Genomic DNA, 15,068 nt, shown 5'->3' with positions numbered 1-15,068 from the left:
CTGCAAGTGATTCTGATTAGACAGGAACAGAGAATTAAGTCGTTCTTTTCACTTCCCAAGCCTAACACGACCATCTCTTTTGATAACTTCCTCCAAGATGACTCTGAATTTCTTTAGCCCTGTCTCTCTTATCCAAATATTTCCTTGAATAAGAACTGAAATGGGCACGTTTTCAGATCCTGTGTCTCTGAACGTGTGTGAGCTCAGGGAGAAGGAAACAGAAAGTGATTTGCAACCTGGCTCTGGAAGGAGAGCGACTGTCATGGGGGCCGGGGTTGTTTTCGTTATTACTGCCTCGCTTCAAACCTGTGTCTGTTTATTGTTATTGTCTTGTCCCCTCACTGATGCTCAAGCCATTTCCTCAACACAAGTGTGAAAGGAAACCTGGCAAAAGTTACCATAGCGAGAGTTCCGAATCCATAATGGATTCATCCTGAGATACAGCACGACATCTGTTAGATATTTGGAGACGCTGTCCATCCTGCCTTGAGGGATACTTAAGCAGTCAGGCTCCCTTCTCCCTGGAAGGCTATAAAACGCGGAGAGTTGCGAAGTGGCAGGAAAGAGCTAGCGATGCCCGCTTGCAAGAGCAAGTGCTGTGACTCGCAGAATGCAGATATTTGAAAAGGGAAGATTGGCGTTTAAATTTTGCACATGTGCTTGACTTCGTATTTACACAGAACTTCAATCAGGACAACGGAGAGAAAGAACATGTATTATATGGAAATGAGTTATGTAATGGAAACTTTCATTTGCATAAGCAATTTTTACATGCTTCTGTTAAGAATTTCAGCTTCTTCTCTTTTGTTCTAAAGGGTTTGTTTTTTTTTTTTAAGTCAAATTAAGTGGATGTTCAAAGAAGCTTCATGGAAACCCTTATTGCTTCTAGAAACAACTGGTCTGGTGGGATTCCAACGGAATATTAGAACCTTTTTTTTTCCTCCCAGAATATTAAAGCATACCAATAAGAAAATGAACTTCAGAGAGAGGAAGGGAAGTTGGAGAGAAACAGAAGAGATGGGGAGGGCAGAGGGAAGCTGCTGGATAAATGAGTCCAAGGAAAGGAGAGAGAGAAGTGGAAAGAAAGATTAGGAGAGGAGGAAAGGGTGAATAAGAAGGAGCAAGTCGATCTTAAAATAGCCTTAAAGAAAAAAATACCAAGTATAAAATCCCCTTTACCTCGATGGTAAAAGAAATCCTGAGGCAAAGCCACAACAGTTGCAACCAAGACAAGCCTTTTTTTTTTTTAATTCCACCTGGAAATTCAAAGAGGTTATGAAGGTAGAAATTAGCAAGCTGTATACTTGGAACAACATTTTAAAAATCAAAACCAAACTTAGAACCGTGAAGGGAGTCTGAGAAAAGACAGATGCTAGAAGAGGAGAAAGAAAAATGAGGAGAAAGACGGAACAATAGAAGGGGAGAGAGTCCGAGAAAGCCAGGAACTAAACAAAAGTTGGAATATTTGTTTTATGAAGTATTAATAACTTGCAAGGGGTTATTTGTCATTGCTGAATTTAGAAATTTATTATCCCATATCAACAAGAGACCAAACCGTCCAGAGTCATTGGCTCAGACTGTTTTTAAAACGCGCCTTCATCCAGAGGACAGTGACCCAAGTTGACAGGCGGTCTCACTCTGAAAGGGGAGAGGACGGGGCCCTGCTTCAGCCGGCTCCCAGGCTCATTTCCCCACTCATGGCCAGAGAACTCCTCTGGGGGCTGGGAGAGACTTTGAAGTTCACAAGAGTTTGGGATGGGGAAAGGCGAGTGACTGTGGAAAAGAGAATGAGAATTTATGAGCAGGACCCTTGGGGGGTTTCATATAAAAGCCCTAAATTAACTCTTAATACTTATGAAATTCTGTGCTGTCACCCACTTTCTTAACTTGATTGCTTTGTGTTTGCTGAGCCTCTTCCATATCACGAGGGACTAATCGTTGATCTTGGCAATTTCATTAAAGTAACACAGGGTTGGGGAGGTGGAGGTAATGCGTGCTTCAAACTTCAGGATGAGTCTTAAGGAGGCAGGAAAGGGGGCACTGTCACCCACTCTCCATTTATCTAAGAAAAAGAGCATATAGAAACATTTGGGGATTTTGTGAACCATCTAGAATGCCCCCCTTAAGGAGGTTCACTGCCTTTAGAGATGCCCCCTTCCAGATGTCCTCTCCTTGGTCTTAGCCCCACAGTGAACTCCCCTGCTCTGCCCATTCTGTCCCCCCAATTGGCACCATCAGCCATGCCTCCTGATGTGCCCCAGCCCCACTGAACTGCTCTACAGCTGACCTCCTCCAAGGGGTCTCAGTTTAGCCCTCACTTCCTCAGGAAGCCTCCCAGACCACCCAGATGACGTCAGGTGTCCTCCCAGTGCTGGGTCCCCAGAGCACCCCTTGCTTCCCCTTCTCATCACACATTCCAAGCGTTTCACTTGTCTCTCCTCCAGCAAAATATAAAGTCCTTGAAGACAGGCACACTCTGAGGCAGTTTGCTGCTGTCTCTTCAGCTTCCAGTACAGTGTCTGCACTCAAAATACTTCTTAAATTAGTGAATGAATGGGATTTAAAATCAGATCTTGACTCTGAAACATATGTTCTCTCCACTTTACCATGGTGCTCAAGGTACTGTCTGCCAACGTGGTCCAAATGGGATTAATGTTAAAGAGGCAGATTCCTGGACTCCAAGCTCAAACTCTCTCCCAGTCATCATTCCAGCACTGACGCTTGAGTTGCACCAGGTTCTAGGAGTAAAATATAATATTTACCTGTTAAAAACCTATGAGTTTTCATTCACTATGGAGCATACAAATTACTGCACTTGTCACAGTGAATATAATGGTGAAAATAACAGAAAAGAAGGTTCCAGTCTTCAAGGAGCTTACCTTCCAGCATGTGCATCAACATTAAACCATTAATTATACAGGTGCTATGAAAGTGTGAATAAGGGCAGTTGGAACTGCACTTTGGAAAATTAATAGAAATTAGTAAGGCAAAGAGCAAAGGCGAGAGATTTGGGGAGAGGGGAGCTGATGAAGCATGCACAGAAGTCCTGCGGCAGAAAGGAGACTGATGAGTTTATGGGACTGAAAGAATGTCAGTGTGACTAAAGTCCAAAGAGAGAAGAGAATGGCATGAGATGAGGCTGCAGAGAAAGGCTGAGGTGTCTGCTCATGCCTCCATTCCCACTTCCTTAAGACACGCACAGAATGGTTTTGTTTATGTCTAGTTAAGAAATATACAGACACAAAAAACTATGTCTGTTTTCAGCAGGAGCATAGGAGACATACCATGCATATACTTTTATTTACTTAAGATTGTGTGGTGGGTTTTGTTTGCTTGTTTTTGATTTTGCTATCATTTAAAAAAATTCTGTAATGTTCTTCTTTATCCAGAGTAGTATATCCTTGAGTTGCTAGTTGAATTTAACTGGAGGGTAGTAAATTGCTGGGGTTAAAAAAAAAATCAGCAGAAACACAGAAATAATCAATAAGCTGATGTTAAAAGCAGAAAGTGACTTATGAGATGAATGAATTAGAACAACTGAGGATATAATAATGTGAATGAGTACTACAGATTGGTGTGTGCTACTTTCTGAATCATATTTTCTGGCCCTAGTCCAGAGGAGGTTTTCAAATTACAGAAATCCCTACTTCCAGCCCTGGATATAGCCTTGGGTTCTACCTGGACATGGTAGTTAGAAGGAGGAGGCAGCTGATAGAGGTTGAAAACTCCTTCTCTGACATCCAGACAGTGGCTTTAATTCCCGGGTTTGCCACTTCCTAGATGTATGCTTTGGAACAATCTTTTTTTTTTTAATTGACATATAGCTGATTTATAATGCTGTGTTAGTTCGGTTTCAGGTGTAAAGCAAAGTGATTCAGTTATACATATATATATTCTTTTTCAGGTGAAAAAAAGAATATATAATGGATTCTTCTCCATTTATAGGTTATTATAAGATATTGAATACAGTTCCCTATGCTACACAGTAGGTCCTTGTTGTTTATCTATTTTATATGTAGTAATGTATGTTAATCCCAAACTCCTATTTTATCCCTCCCCCCTTTTCCCCTTTGGTAACCATAAGTTTGTTTTCTATGTCGTCTGTGAGTCTATTTTGACTGTAAATAAGTTCATTTGTATCATTCTTTATATTCCACATATAAGCACATCAGGAGCAAGCTGCTTTAAGCCTCAGTCTCCTCACCTACAAGAGAGAAAATATTAACTCCCATGTAGGGTTGTAAGGGCTGAACAAGACAGTATAGGCAAGGGTGTAGCACCTGCCTAGAAGGGCAGCACTCAGTCAACGTTAGCTAGTTTCACTGTCATCAAAGCGAAAAGGCGGCCAGTGTGCAATACTAGCTTTCATATTTAACGCTTTCTGTGTCCTCCACCCAGATCTCAGCGTTCTGCCTGTGTTAACTCACAACACTATGAGGTAGGTTCTATCATTGCATTTTTATAAATAAAGAAACTGAAGCCAACGAGACTAAACCACTTAGAGTTCATCCGTGGCAGAGCCAGAGCAGGAACCCAGGCAGTCTCTCTGTGCTTGTGAGCCAGAAATAGCCACAGGGCCAGAACCACACAACATCACAGCTAGGAAGGAACACAGAGGTGATCGAGTGAACCCTAGTCTGCAGATGAGAATGCTGGGGTCCAGAGAATTGAAATGACTTGCTTCCAGATCACAGATTTAACTTGAGAAAGTCCGTGATCATTTAGAACGTACATAGTGCTTGAACATTTTGGAGTTGTATCTTACAAACATACTTTCATTTAGACGACCAAAGGCACACTGCCCCTTGGACATCAAACGGTTCTTATGTCATGCTGCTTTACGATTTAAATGTTGTTAATCCCAAAGCATATGGATTTGATTTTTCTTTAAATGTTCACAAGTTTAGAAATGAAGGGAACAGAGAAGAGCCCTGCAGAAGGAAGTTTGAGGATTTTTTTTTTCAAAATCCAAAAGGATTTCTTCTTTTTTTTAAGTTTCAGATACTGCACAACAATTGGTCAATTCAGCTCTGCTCTCCACACCCACTAGGCTTGTTTATGTCACCGTGACTTAGACTCTTTTGTCTTTACTATCCCTGATATCTACATTGTAAGCAACGAATTCCTTTTGTTTATAAATAAAGCACCAGCTACCAAATAAGTCTCTCCATCCCAAACTTGGACAAACAGTTCATTTTCCTACCCAGTTAATAATTACTTCTGGAAACTCCTTCAAATTCACTGTTCGGTGCACTCAAAGAATGGTCTGGGATCCAGAGTGGAAGCTTCCCCACCTGCACATAAAGCAGTACGTTCTAGGGTGAACAGTAAAAAATATTAAAGTTAGGAGAGTTCTAATTCTGGTCTTCCCTCCAGCCTGTGTGTTAATCAAGTCCTTAGAGCTATTTGGGGTTTGTTTTCCTGATCTATGAATGTGGCCCTAAGGATTATCCTCTTCACATTTGAATTTCTGTGAGAACTGAGATAATGGATGCGAAAGCACCTTGAAATATTTAAGCCTCTTACGCATGTAGCATTACAGAACATTCAAACCATCATTCCTCTGTTCTTCCCCTGGCCCTGGCCTCCACCTCCTTCAAGATGCAGTTCAAGTGTCGTCTTCTCAAAGAAGCCTTCTCTGAAGTTTCTATCCTCACATATAGCCTGTCACTTACTAACCGTCTGGTCACAGCTCTCCCGCTCTGCAAGACCACGAACCTACTCTTAGCCATCATTTTCTCTTCTTTTTCTTTTTAGTCCTCCAAATAGTCACAAAAGGGGTTTTTGGGCACATACTCTGCACTTGTAGGTCTCAAGAGCTGGAAATTGAAAGATGGCTAAAAGTCATCCCTGCCCTCAAGGAATTCACAGCCAATTAGGAGCAGCCGAAAAGGAAACCAACCATCCCAATAATGGATGGCAAAGACAGGCCTGCATGGGGGCTTTGGGAATGGAGTGGACCCTCTGCTGCAGACTAGAAGCCATGCTTCTCCCAGGCCTGCTGAAAGCACGCTGTAACTTTCACTCATTCACTTTCAACAGGGTCTCTAGCAGACATGAGCATCGAATCTACTCTCCCAGTCCTTCAGAAAGACGTTTACTATAACCACCCACCAAGTACTAGTGATGTGCTCCAGGCGTTTCTCTGAAATTCCGGTGACCAAATAACTTTGGCACCGTTGACCACACACCCAGGTGGTGCTACATATATAAGTCCCATAACAGCAGCTCATGAATCATTCCCTTCGGCTACATAAAGAGCAAAGCCAAAGGCACCTCTGGTGCTCACCATGAGTTCTAGGTCTAGTTCAGAGGAGCTGCAAGTTAAAGTCCTAGCTTCTTCAGCCTGTATTTCTTTGCATATTCATATTTAGAAATAATAACAATCCCTTACATCTGTAGAATACTTTACATTTTACCAAATACCTCCATACCTATTTGATCTTGGCAAAAATGTTCATTTCAATGGATAAACAGGGCTTATTTTCTCTGTTTTATAGATGAGAAAACTTGAGATGAGGTGACTCAGACTAAAACCCATGTTTGTTGATCCATAATCCAGTGTTCTGACAACTCTATCACACTGCGCGACCGGCGTACAGACCAAGAGAAGGGAAAAACTCCAGCATGTACATTGCTACATAAAGTAGACAGACAGGCATATGAATCTGGAGCCCAGAGGAGAGGTCTAACTGGTAACGAAGACTAGGCTTTTTGAATACAGAGCCATGCAAAAAATTTAACAAAGGCAGAATCCATTTATTTGATATATATTGTGCCAAGCCAAGTAATATATGCAGAAAACATTAGAAGCATGTAGAGTTCTATCAATTATGTTAAAGCATTGGCTTCTAATTTCTCTTTGAGGAGAATGTGTACCATGACAGCAGCATTTATTACACACCATGGTTATTTTCATGCTGGCCACATCCACTCGAGAGAAAGCCACCTGAGGTAGGCGCTGTGTATTTTAAATCAGTCTGGCATCCCCTACAATGTCGAAGAGTCTTTCTGGTTGGGGCCCCAGCCCCTCTGTAGTTCAGTTCCATGCCTGGATTTTCAAAAACTGATGTGATTTGGTGACTCACAGCTGATGGAGGCCTTAGAGATCTTATAATCCAATCACCTCATGTTTAAAATGCAGAAGCATAGCAAATAAATAATTACTTTCCCTATTGCCCCACAACTACTTAATGAAAAAATTGGAACTAGAACATAGAATTCCCAACCTCACCACTCCTCAAAGACCACTGCCCAAGACTGTCCCACTACCCTGGGACATTTGGGTCCCGGGTCAGATTTCTCCATGTGTAATGCAGAGGATGCTGAAGGAAATGTAACAGCACAAGAAATTTCTAGTAACTTTTTCTATTTAGCAGTAGAAATTCTCCTGTAATCTTAACCAAAAATAATGAGAAATTCTATGTTATAAATAGTCTTTGGTATAGAGCTGAGACACAATAAATTTTTTTTTGATTGACCAAGTTTAAATAAATTATTAATTCAAGATCTGTAAAGAAAACATTTTTCTCTAATGTTTTGAATTTCTTTTTTGGAAAGTAATGATTAAAGTTTTGAGACACAGAATTGAAAAGTAACAATACCTCTAAATTTATTTTATTCAAATTGGCTTCATTAATAACATTCTTCTCAATATGTTACAGCAATGTTGGGAAAACATAGCAACTAGGGTGATTATTTTTGAATCTTCCTTGCCATAACAACATCTTTTGGAACTTCTTGAATACATCTGACATGTTGAAATATAGCATTGGTTTTCCATGCAGTTTTAAATTAAATTTGTTAAGAACGCTAAAAATATCAGTTAAGTAGCCAAACTTGTTACCCATATGACATCTGTAGAAATATTTTCCAAGAGAGATTCTTTTATAACTGAAAATGTGAATCTCATTTGTGAGTTTCTGTGCCCTGCTTCGTACTTTCTCTTCCAAAAATCAAGGACTTTCAGAGTGATATTGTAAATAACAATGTTTAACTACAATTTCTGAACAAAATATTTCCAAAACCCAGTTACCTAGTAAAAAGCCTTTCAATAAATTAAAAACAATTCAATGTATTTTTAAATATATCCATGACAATTAGCAGAAATGTTCGAGATTCCCCAGATTTATGAAGTATTCTTAAGTGTTTTGGAATGGAACCATTATTAATAAACTCTAACCATTTTACTAACTCCTATATACTTTCCAATATATTTTCAGCCTTATCACCTGTAATTATTTTGTAGTTTTTTCAGGTCAATTTATGTTGACTAGCAATTTTTCTTCCTGAGTCTAGGAAGAAATTCAAATCTAGGCTAAATTTATTCTAATCTAGGTAAAATTTATACAACTGAACAAATCTGCTATAAAATTGTCTTGCCACAATTATCTCACAAATATCAGGACATTCATTAGACTGGATTCTAGAATCCAAACTTGAGTATGTAATAAACATTGCTGTGAAATATTCTTCAACAGTAAAGATTATATAAGATAAAATAAAGGTACACACAGCATCAATACATAATGGAAAAACAAATTTTCCAGCAATTATAGTAACAATTTTCTCTTTGCCACACTATATATTAATACTATAGACTATTAAATATGGTAATAACAAAGGCTTAGTGGTTGAAAAACGTTGCAGAAAATGTTGCAATAATTTTTTTCCCAACAAAAATATTTGAGAATTTTTATCAACAAATTTGTCATACTGTGTTGCCGAGTAGATTTTAATCTCTTAATTTTGAAGGTTTGAACTTTCATAACAAAAATACACTGGATTCTGTTATTCTCATTGTGTTTTCAGCACTTGATAAAATTATTTTTTCAATAAACTTCACTATAAGAAATTTTTTAGAATAGGGTCAATGATTTTACCAATATCATTACACTTTATACCCAGGAGTTGAAATTGAACATGAATATTATTTTTTCTTCTAATAAAAAAATCAATATCTTTTACTGAGCAATCTATACTCTTTGTTATTAAACGGCACAATTGTTGCAAACTCAGAAAATGTCATATTTTAAACTTCCTTTCTAAAAAATTCACTGAAAGTTCACAACTGAAATTTGATTGAAAGTCTCCACACTCTTGCTTAGAGCTGAGAAAAGTAATTTCTCACTTAGTTTCAAAACTATGGGCTATAGTAATAAAAAAACTAAACAATACACTTTAACCGTCCTGTTATATTGATAATCAAACTGGCTGTCATATCACAAAACCAAATGAGAAAACAATAAGCAATAAATTAAAAACTCATTCATACTCAGTATGTATCTTTGTCATGTCTCTTTCAAACAAATTATCTCCCATGTGGCTCGGTAGTTGGCCTGGTATTAATTGCAATACATGTGGTTCCTACTTAGAATCCTTGAAATGCACTGGTATTTTCTACGCTATTCTTTTCTGTTATGCATTTCCCTCTAAGTATTGCCATAGCTGCATCACACAAATTTTTATATACTGTATTCATTTTCATTTAACTCAGAATATTTTCTAATTTCCCTTGTGATTTCTTGATACACAGATGGCGTAGAAATATGCTATTTAATTTTAGAACATTTGAGTATTTTACAATACTGTCTCCAATAAGTTTCTGTCATTGTTTCTAGCTTAAATTGATTTTTATCAAAAGAACATACTCTGCATAATTTCAATTCTTTGAAATTTGTTGAGTTTTGTTCCATGGCCCAGGAAGTAGTGCATCTTTATGAATGTTCCATATGCATTTGAAAAGAATATGTATTGGTGGGGGAAGTGTTCTGTAAGTATCAATCTGCTGATGGTTGGTGGTATGGTTTTGGTCTTCCGCAGCCCCACTAATTTTCTGTCTACTTTTTCTATCAGTTACTGAGTGAGAGTATTATGTTCTCTATCTATAAATGTGGGCTTGTTTATTTCTCCATTAATTTCTGAAAGTTCTTGCTTTATGTATTTCAAAATTCTGCCAAGTGTATACACTTTCTGAACTTTTATGTCTTTTTGATTAAATGACTACTTTATAATAATGTAATGTTCCTTTGAAGTCTGTTTTGTCTGATATTAACACAGCTACTCTGACTTTCTTTTGATTAAAGTTTGTGTGGTATATCTTTTTCCACACTTACACTCCCACCTAGCTACATCTCTATTTAAAGTAGATTTCTCATAAATACTATATAGATTTATCTGGCTTTTTACCCAACTTGACCATCACTGCTTTTCTTTTTCCCCCAATGTTTACTGAAATATAACTGACATATAACATTGTGTAAATTTGAGATATATAACATGATAATTTGGTATCCATATATATAGAAGCACAGCTTTTCAACTGGAGTGTGTAGACCATTTATATTTGATCTGATTATTCATATGGCTGGACAAAAATCTGTCATCTTGCTAGTTGTTTGCTATTTGTCTCATCTGTTCTTCATAGCTTTTTGCCCTCTTTTCTTGCTTTCTGATTATTTTGTGCTCATTTTACCTCCATTATTGAGTCCTTAGTTATACCTCTGTTTTAATTTTACTTTTAGTAAAATTATGGCTTATGACATCTGCAACTTATAAAATGTACTCTTTCTCTAGCTGCCCTCAAGATATTTTCTTCATCTTTAGTTTTCAGCAATTTGAATATGATGTGTTGAGGTGTGAGGTGTTGGGGAAGGCAAATAATCCTGCTTAGGGATTTACTGAGTTTGGGGATCTTTGGTTTATTACATTTTTATTAAAGTTTGGGCCATGATCTTTTTCAAATATTTCATCTGCTTTGTTCATTTCTTCTCCATCTGGGATTCCAATTATACGTATGTCAGACTTCTGATACTGCCCCATGATTCTTGGATGCTCTGTTCTCCTCCCACTCCTGCCCCTGCTTGCTTTTCTTTTTTGTGTTTAAGTTTGGATGATTTCTGCTGTCCAAACTTCAAGTTCACTCATTTTATTTCTTTCACTGTATCCCATCTGCTTGTAAACTCTTTTTTTATATACAGTTTTCAGCACTTTACTCAAAGTCTCAATCTATTCTTGCATGTTGTCTACATCTTCCCAATGGCTAATATGTTTAATAAATATTAATCACAGCTATCTTAAAATACAAATTTGATGGTTCGAACATCTAAATCATCTCTATTATTGATCTCATGACAAGTTATTTTTTCCTGCTCTTTAAAGTTTTTGCAATTTTTATTGTTCAGAACAATATAGGTAGAGTTAAAAAATTTACATGCAGAAATGGGTGTGTTTCTTCTTCTGTCAGGCCATTAGTATGGGAAGTTGATTCAATCTAACTGATCTGGGTTATCATATTGCTATAGTTACCTTTGGTGCATCACAGACTCAAATTCCTCCAGCAGTGGGTTACTGTTACCTTGTGCTTAGTGTGGAGTAAGGAATGCTGAGGAGTTTTCCTCAGTGTTCTTGCTTCACTCTCTGCTTTCAGCAGCCCCTGCAACTCTGCGCCACAGACACATCTGTCTCCATGCTTCTGACCAACTCCAGCAGAAGACAGCTGCTGCTTCTTATTTGGTGCTAGACTCAGAGGGGGAGTTCTTGGTTCTCCTGATCCAGAATCAGTCTTAGGCAGGTCCTGTGTACCATGGCCTTGGGAATTGAGGATTTTTAGGATTCCTTTCAAAACCTCACGATGGCAGCCACTCTGCCCTGTGTCCATGTGGTGGTAGTGGAGGCAGGGCATTGGCAGTAGAAAATTTCTTGTCTCTTCTCAGTAGCAGAAGATATCCGCTTTGTATCAGTGCAGAATCCTGGATCCAAGAGGGCTTCAAGCCCTTTGTTCAGCATCTTAAGACCTTTCCTTCAGTATGAGAACGATCTAGGGACGTTAGCAGTGCTTTACATCTGTGGATCAGCAGTTGATCCCTACCACTGAGAACCCATCGCCTGGATCCTGCCCTGTCCCCAGTCTTTCTTTTGAGAACCCTAATGAGTGGAGATTCCCTTGTGTCAGTGCTCCCAGCCATTCTAAGCTATCATACAAATCTGTGCTCAACCTATAAGAATTCATCAAAATTCTTAGCTGTCTTCTTCTTTCCTTTCATGGCAGCAACTTCTTCCCATGTTATGTCAAAGGTGAAATTGTCCCTGTGTTTGTTCTCCTTCTCGGAGAGACCTGCACTTCTGAAATTCAGTTCTCCTGGTTGCTTTGTTGCCTCAACTCTATGATGGTTTTAAGAAAATTATTACTTTGTTGATTATTCAGTATTTTCTCATTAATAGAATAGGAGCAAGGTTATCATATAGCTTTCTACATTTCTCATTATCCTAAGAAGAACCAGAATCCTATCTATTCTGTACTATTCTATTCTCTTCTATTTCAACTATATCTCAATAATGCTGGAAAAAATATTATACACATTCTCTTCTATTTTCTTCCACTCCATTAAAAAAACAACAAGCACAGGAAATGACCACCAAATTTAAAGTTTCACAATCCATAAATTAGTCCTGACCTGATCAAAACCACAAAAGTGAATACAATGGATTGTTAGAATCAAGGAAAAAAAATTCCTTGACACTAAGCATTTATTTCAATAACATTATCTGTGTATCATTCAGCTCAATACCAGCAACTCTTCTGCAGTTCTGAGAACAAAGTAGCTGCTCAATTATACAAAGGGATAAGCTGCATAAGAAAATAAAATTTAGCTTGACAGAGATAATATCTGTATAAGGATTAGAACTACCTAAATCTGTAAGGGTTAATTAACCACCAGATTTACTGAATCTAAACCAGATAACTTTGACTCTTAAAAATCAGATCCCCATGTCAAAGGACAAATTTACCACCAGTGAGGGCTATACACAGATGTTCCAAAAGTGTTTTGAGAAATACATGCAATAAATAAGAATTGCAAAATAAATCCCCCCAAAGTTTCTATTTTGATTGGAACGACACTCTACAGAGATTGTTTTGTAGAACAATCTCTCTATTTTGCAACCAGGTCTTATAATACAGGAATTTCTGCTGAAGACTAAATTTATAAGGTAAATGGACCCATAAAGCTAAGAAGAAAGCAACAAGGCAAGCAGAATAAAAGTTACAGTGGGATCTATAGAGTCAGAAATCACCTGCACATGTAGCCAATTAGTGTGGATGACCTTCCTATGAAAATGGTTACTTAGGGAAGCAAGTGGAGGGTCCAATGAACGGCTTAAAGGGAGAGCCCCAGCGACCCTATTTGGGTATGGAATTGAAACTAACAAAGAAGAGTTGAAAAAGGGAGAGATAATGAGAGGACCAAGGAGAAAAAGGAGGAAAGGAAACATCCAAATAAACTAGTATGAGCTTTTATAAAGTGCTCTGATAATTTTCTTTATTATCTGTAGCCTTATATTTTAAACATTTTATGGTTTTACAAAAGTCACAGACCATGGAGTGGAGCTGACAAATATACCAGGTATCAGGGGTTATGTAAACAACCTTTGGTGAACTCCATAGCCTAATTTACTGTCATAAACACTGTGGGAAGCAGAGATCTCTATGGCAGCTGGGTGTGGATATTCTCACTGTCAGCAGGGAAGATTCATTGCCTCCTCACAATGCTGGGACCCCAACAGCATTTACCAAGACAGATGACTTGGTGACAGACACTTCAGGCTGAAAGTTAATATTTAGCCCAGTAAGATGAAACTTGAGAACATCAGAATCATGCCCCTGGGACGTCCCCTTGGTCCTTACAGCCCAGGAGATTGTCTGTAATAAGGACTCCAAGAGTGAGTCCTAGAGGGCTGGGATGTCACATTTGCTATCAGCCTTGGAGGTCAGGGAAGTGGCCAGTCACCCTGGCCACCCTGGATAATTATGTTATACCTGTCATGCAGGAATGAATTGAACCTCTGAAGTCTACTTGTATTTTTTGCCAGTACCACCTCTTAGGCTAATGGGTTCCAGAAGTGTATTCACTTTCCTCTGTTGAAATTATAATTCCTTTTTATTTATTCTAAACTTACCACTTATGAATATCTAGTATGTGTGTTTGTTAAACAAGCCTCAGCTTATCCTTGACTTGATAAACTTCGATTTTATCCAAACACAGTCTTATCTTTCCAAATGAAAGGTCTTTTTGTTTGAGACTGAATTCTTACAGCTCTCTCTTCTCCCACCACATCCTCAATCTGTTAAAATGTCTGTCTGGATTTTAAAATAAAAATGTGGGGAGCAGACCTTAATGACATAAACTAATATTCTCTTGTCAGCCACAGCTACCCTACCTTGTTCTATTTCTCTCTGGAGTTGAATTGAGCAATATATATATATATTTTTTTTTTGCTCAACTTCAGAACAGAAGGTATCTGATTACAACAATGACTTTCTCCTAAAAAGAGAGGGAGCAAAACTGTTACTCTTTTAGCAAATCAGGTTCTCCTTTAATCTCTGATAATGAAATTCAAATTGAACCAATGCCTTCAGTGTGACTGAGTGCTTTAAGAAAATGGTATTACCTCAGAAAATTCAGGCAACAAAACTAGCAGACCCAATAATTACCATCCTTCCGAGCAGTCCCTCTGAAGGAGGCTACATGCTCATGCAGGTGACCCTGTCTTAGCACAGAACACATCTGTAGTCACCCTTTTGGAAATTCCTGTAGAGCCAGTGTATAAACTAAGTGAGCAGGAAATGTCATTGCTTTATCATCATACTTGACTTTTGAATAAGACATAAAAAGCACTTAGATTTCAGAATTCACTTTTTATCTCATTTCCAAATGAATTGGCCATGTTTTTCAAATGGCCTTCAAAGGAGGTCACCGCTGAGGACTAGCCCTTCTCAGCAATCTTGCCACAACCATCAGCAAGCACCCCTGGGAGCCTACAGTAAACAGGCTCTGTGCCGCCAGGGATGGAGGGATCCTTCAGATGCAGTCCCCGCTCTTACAGAGCCTGCAGTCTAAGCAGAAGCGAAACACAGGTGCAATGTGAAAAGTGCTAGGTGAGAGTTGGGACGAGTCTGGACTAAAGCTGTCTGAGCAGTTGCAACAAGAGGAATGGGACCTGTGCTCAGCCCAGGACGACTCGCAGAGCTGGGAGAGGGTGCACACAATGTGCAAAGACCAGTTTGGCTA

General features: G+C 38.5%; 1 long non-coding RNA gene across 1 annotated transcript in view; it reads right to left on the bottom strand.

Annotated features, from left to right (window-relative positions):
- Nucleotides 1-2,607: 2,607 nt before the first annotated feature.
- Nucleotides 2,608-15,068, bottom strand: part of LOC140685773 (uncharacterized) — a 292,798-nt gene continuing 280,337 nt past the window's right edge. The window contains exon 5 of the long non-coding RNA XR_012059196.1: nt 2,608-2,738. This is a non-coding gene — a long non-coding RNA (uncharacterized lncRNA). The remainder of the gene's footprint in view (nt 2,739-15,068) is intronic.

This window comes from Vicugna pacos, chromosome 15, assembly GCF_048564905.1.
Source record: "Vicugna pacos chromosome 15, VicPac4, whole genome shotgun sequence".
NCBI classification, from domain to species: Eukaryota; Metazoa; Chordata; class Mammalia; order Artiodactyla; family Camelidae; genus Vicugna; species Vicugna pacos.
The sequence above is the reverse complement of the archived record's forward strand: the minus strand, read 5'-3'. Positions and strand labels throughout refer to the sequence as shown.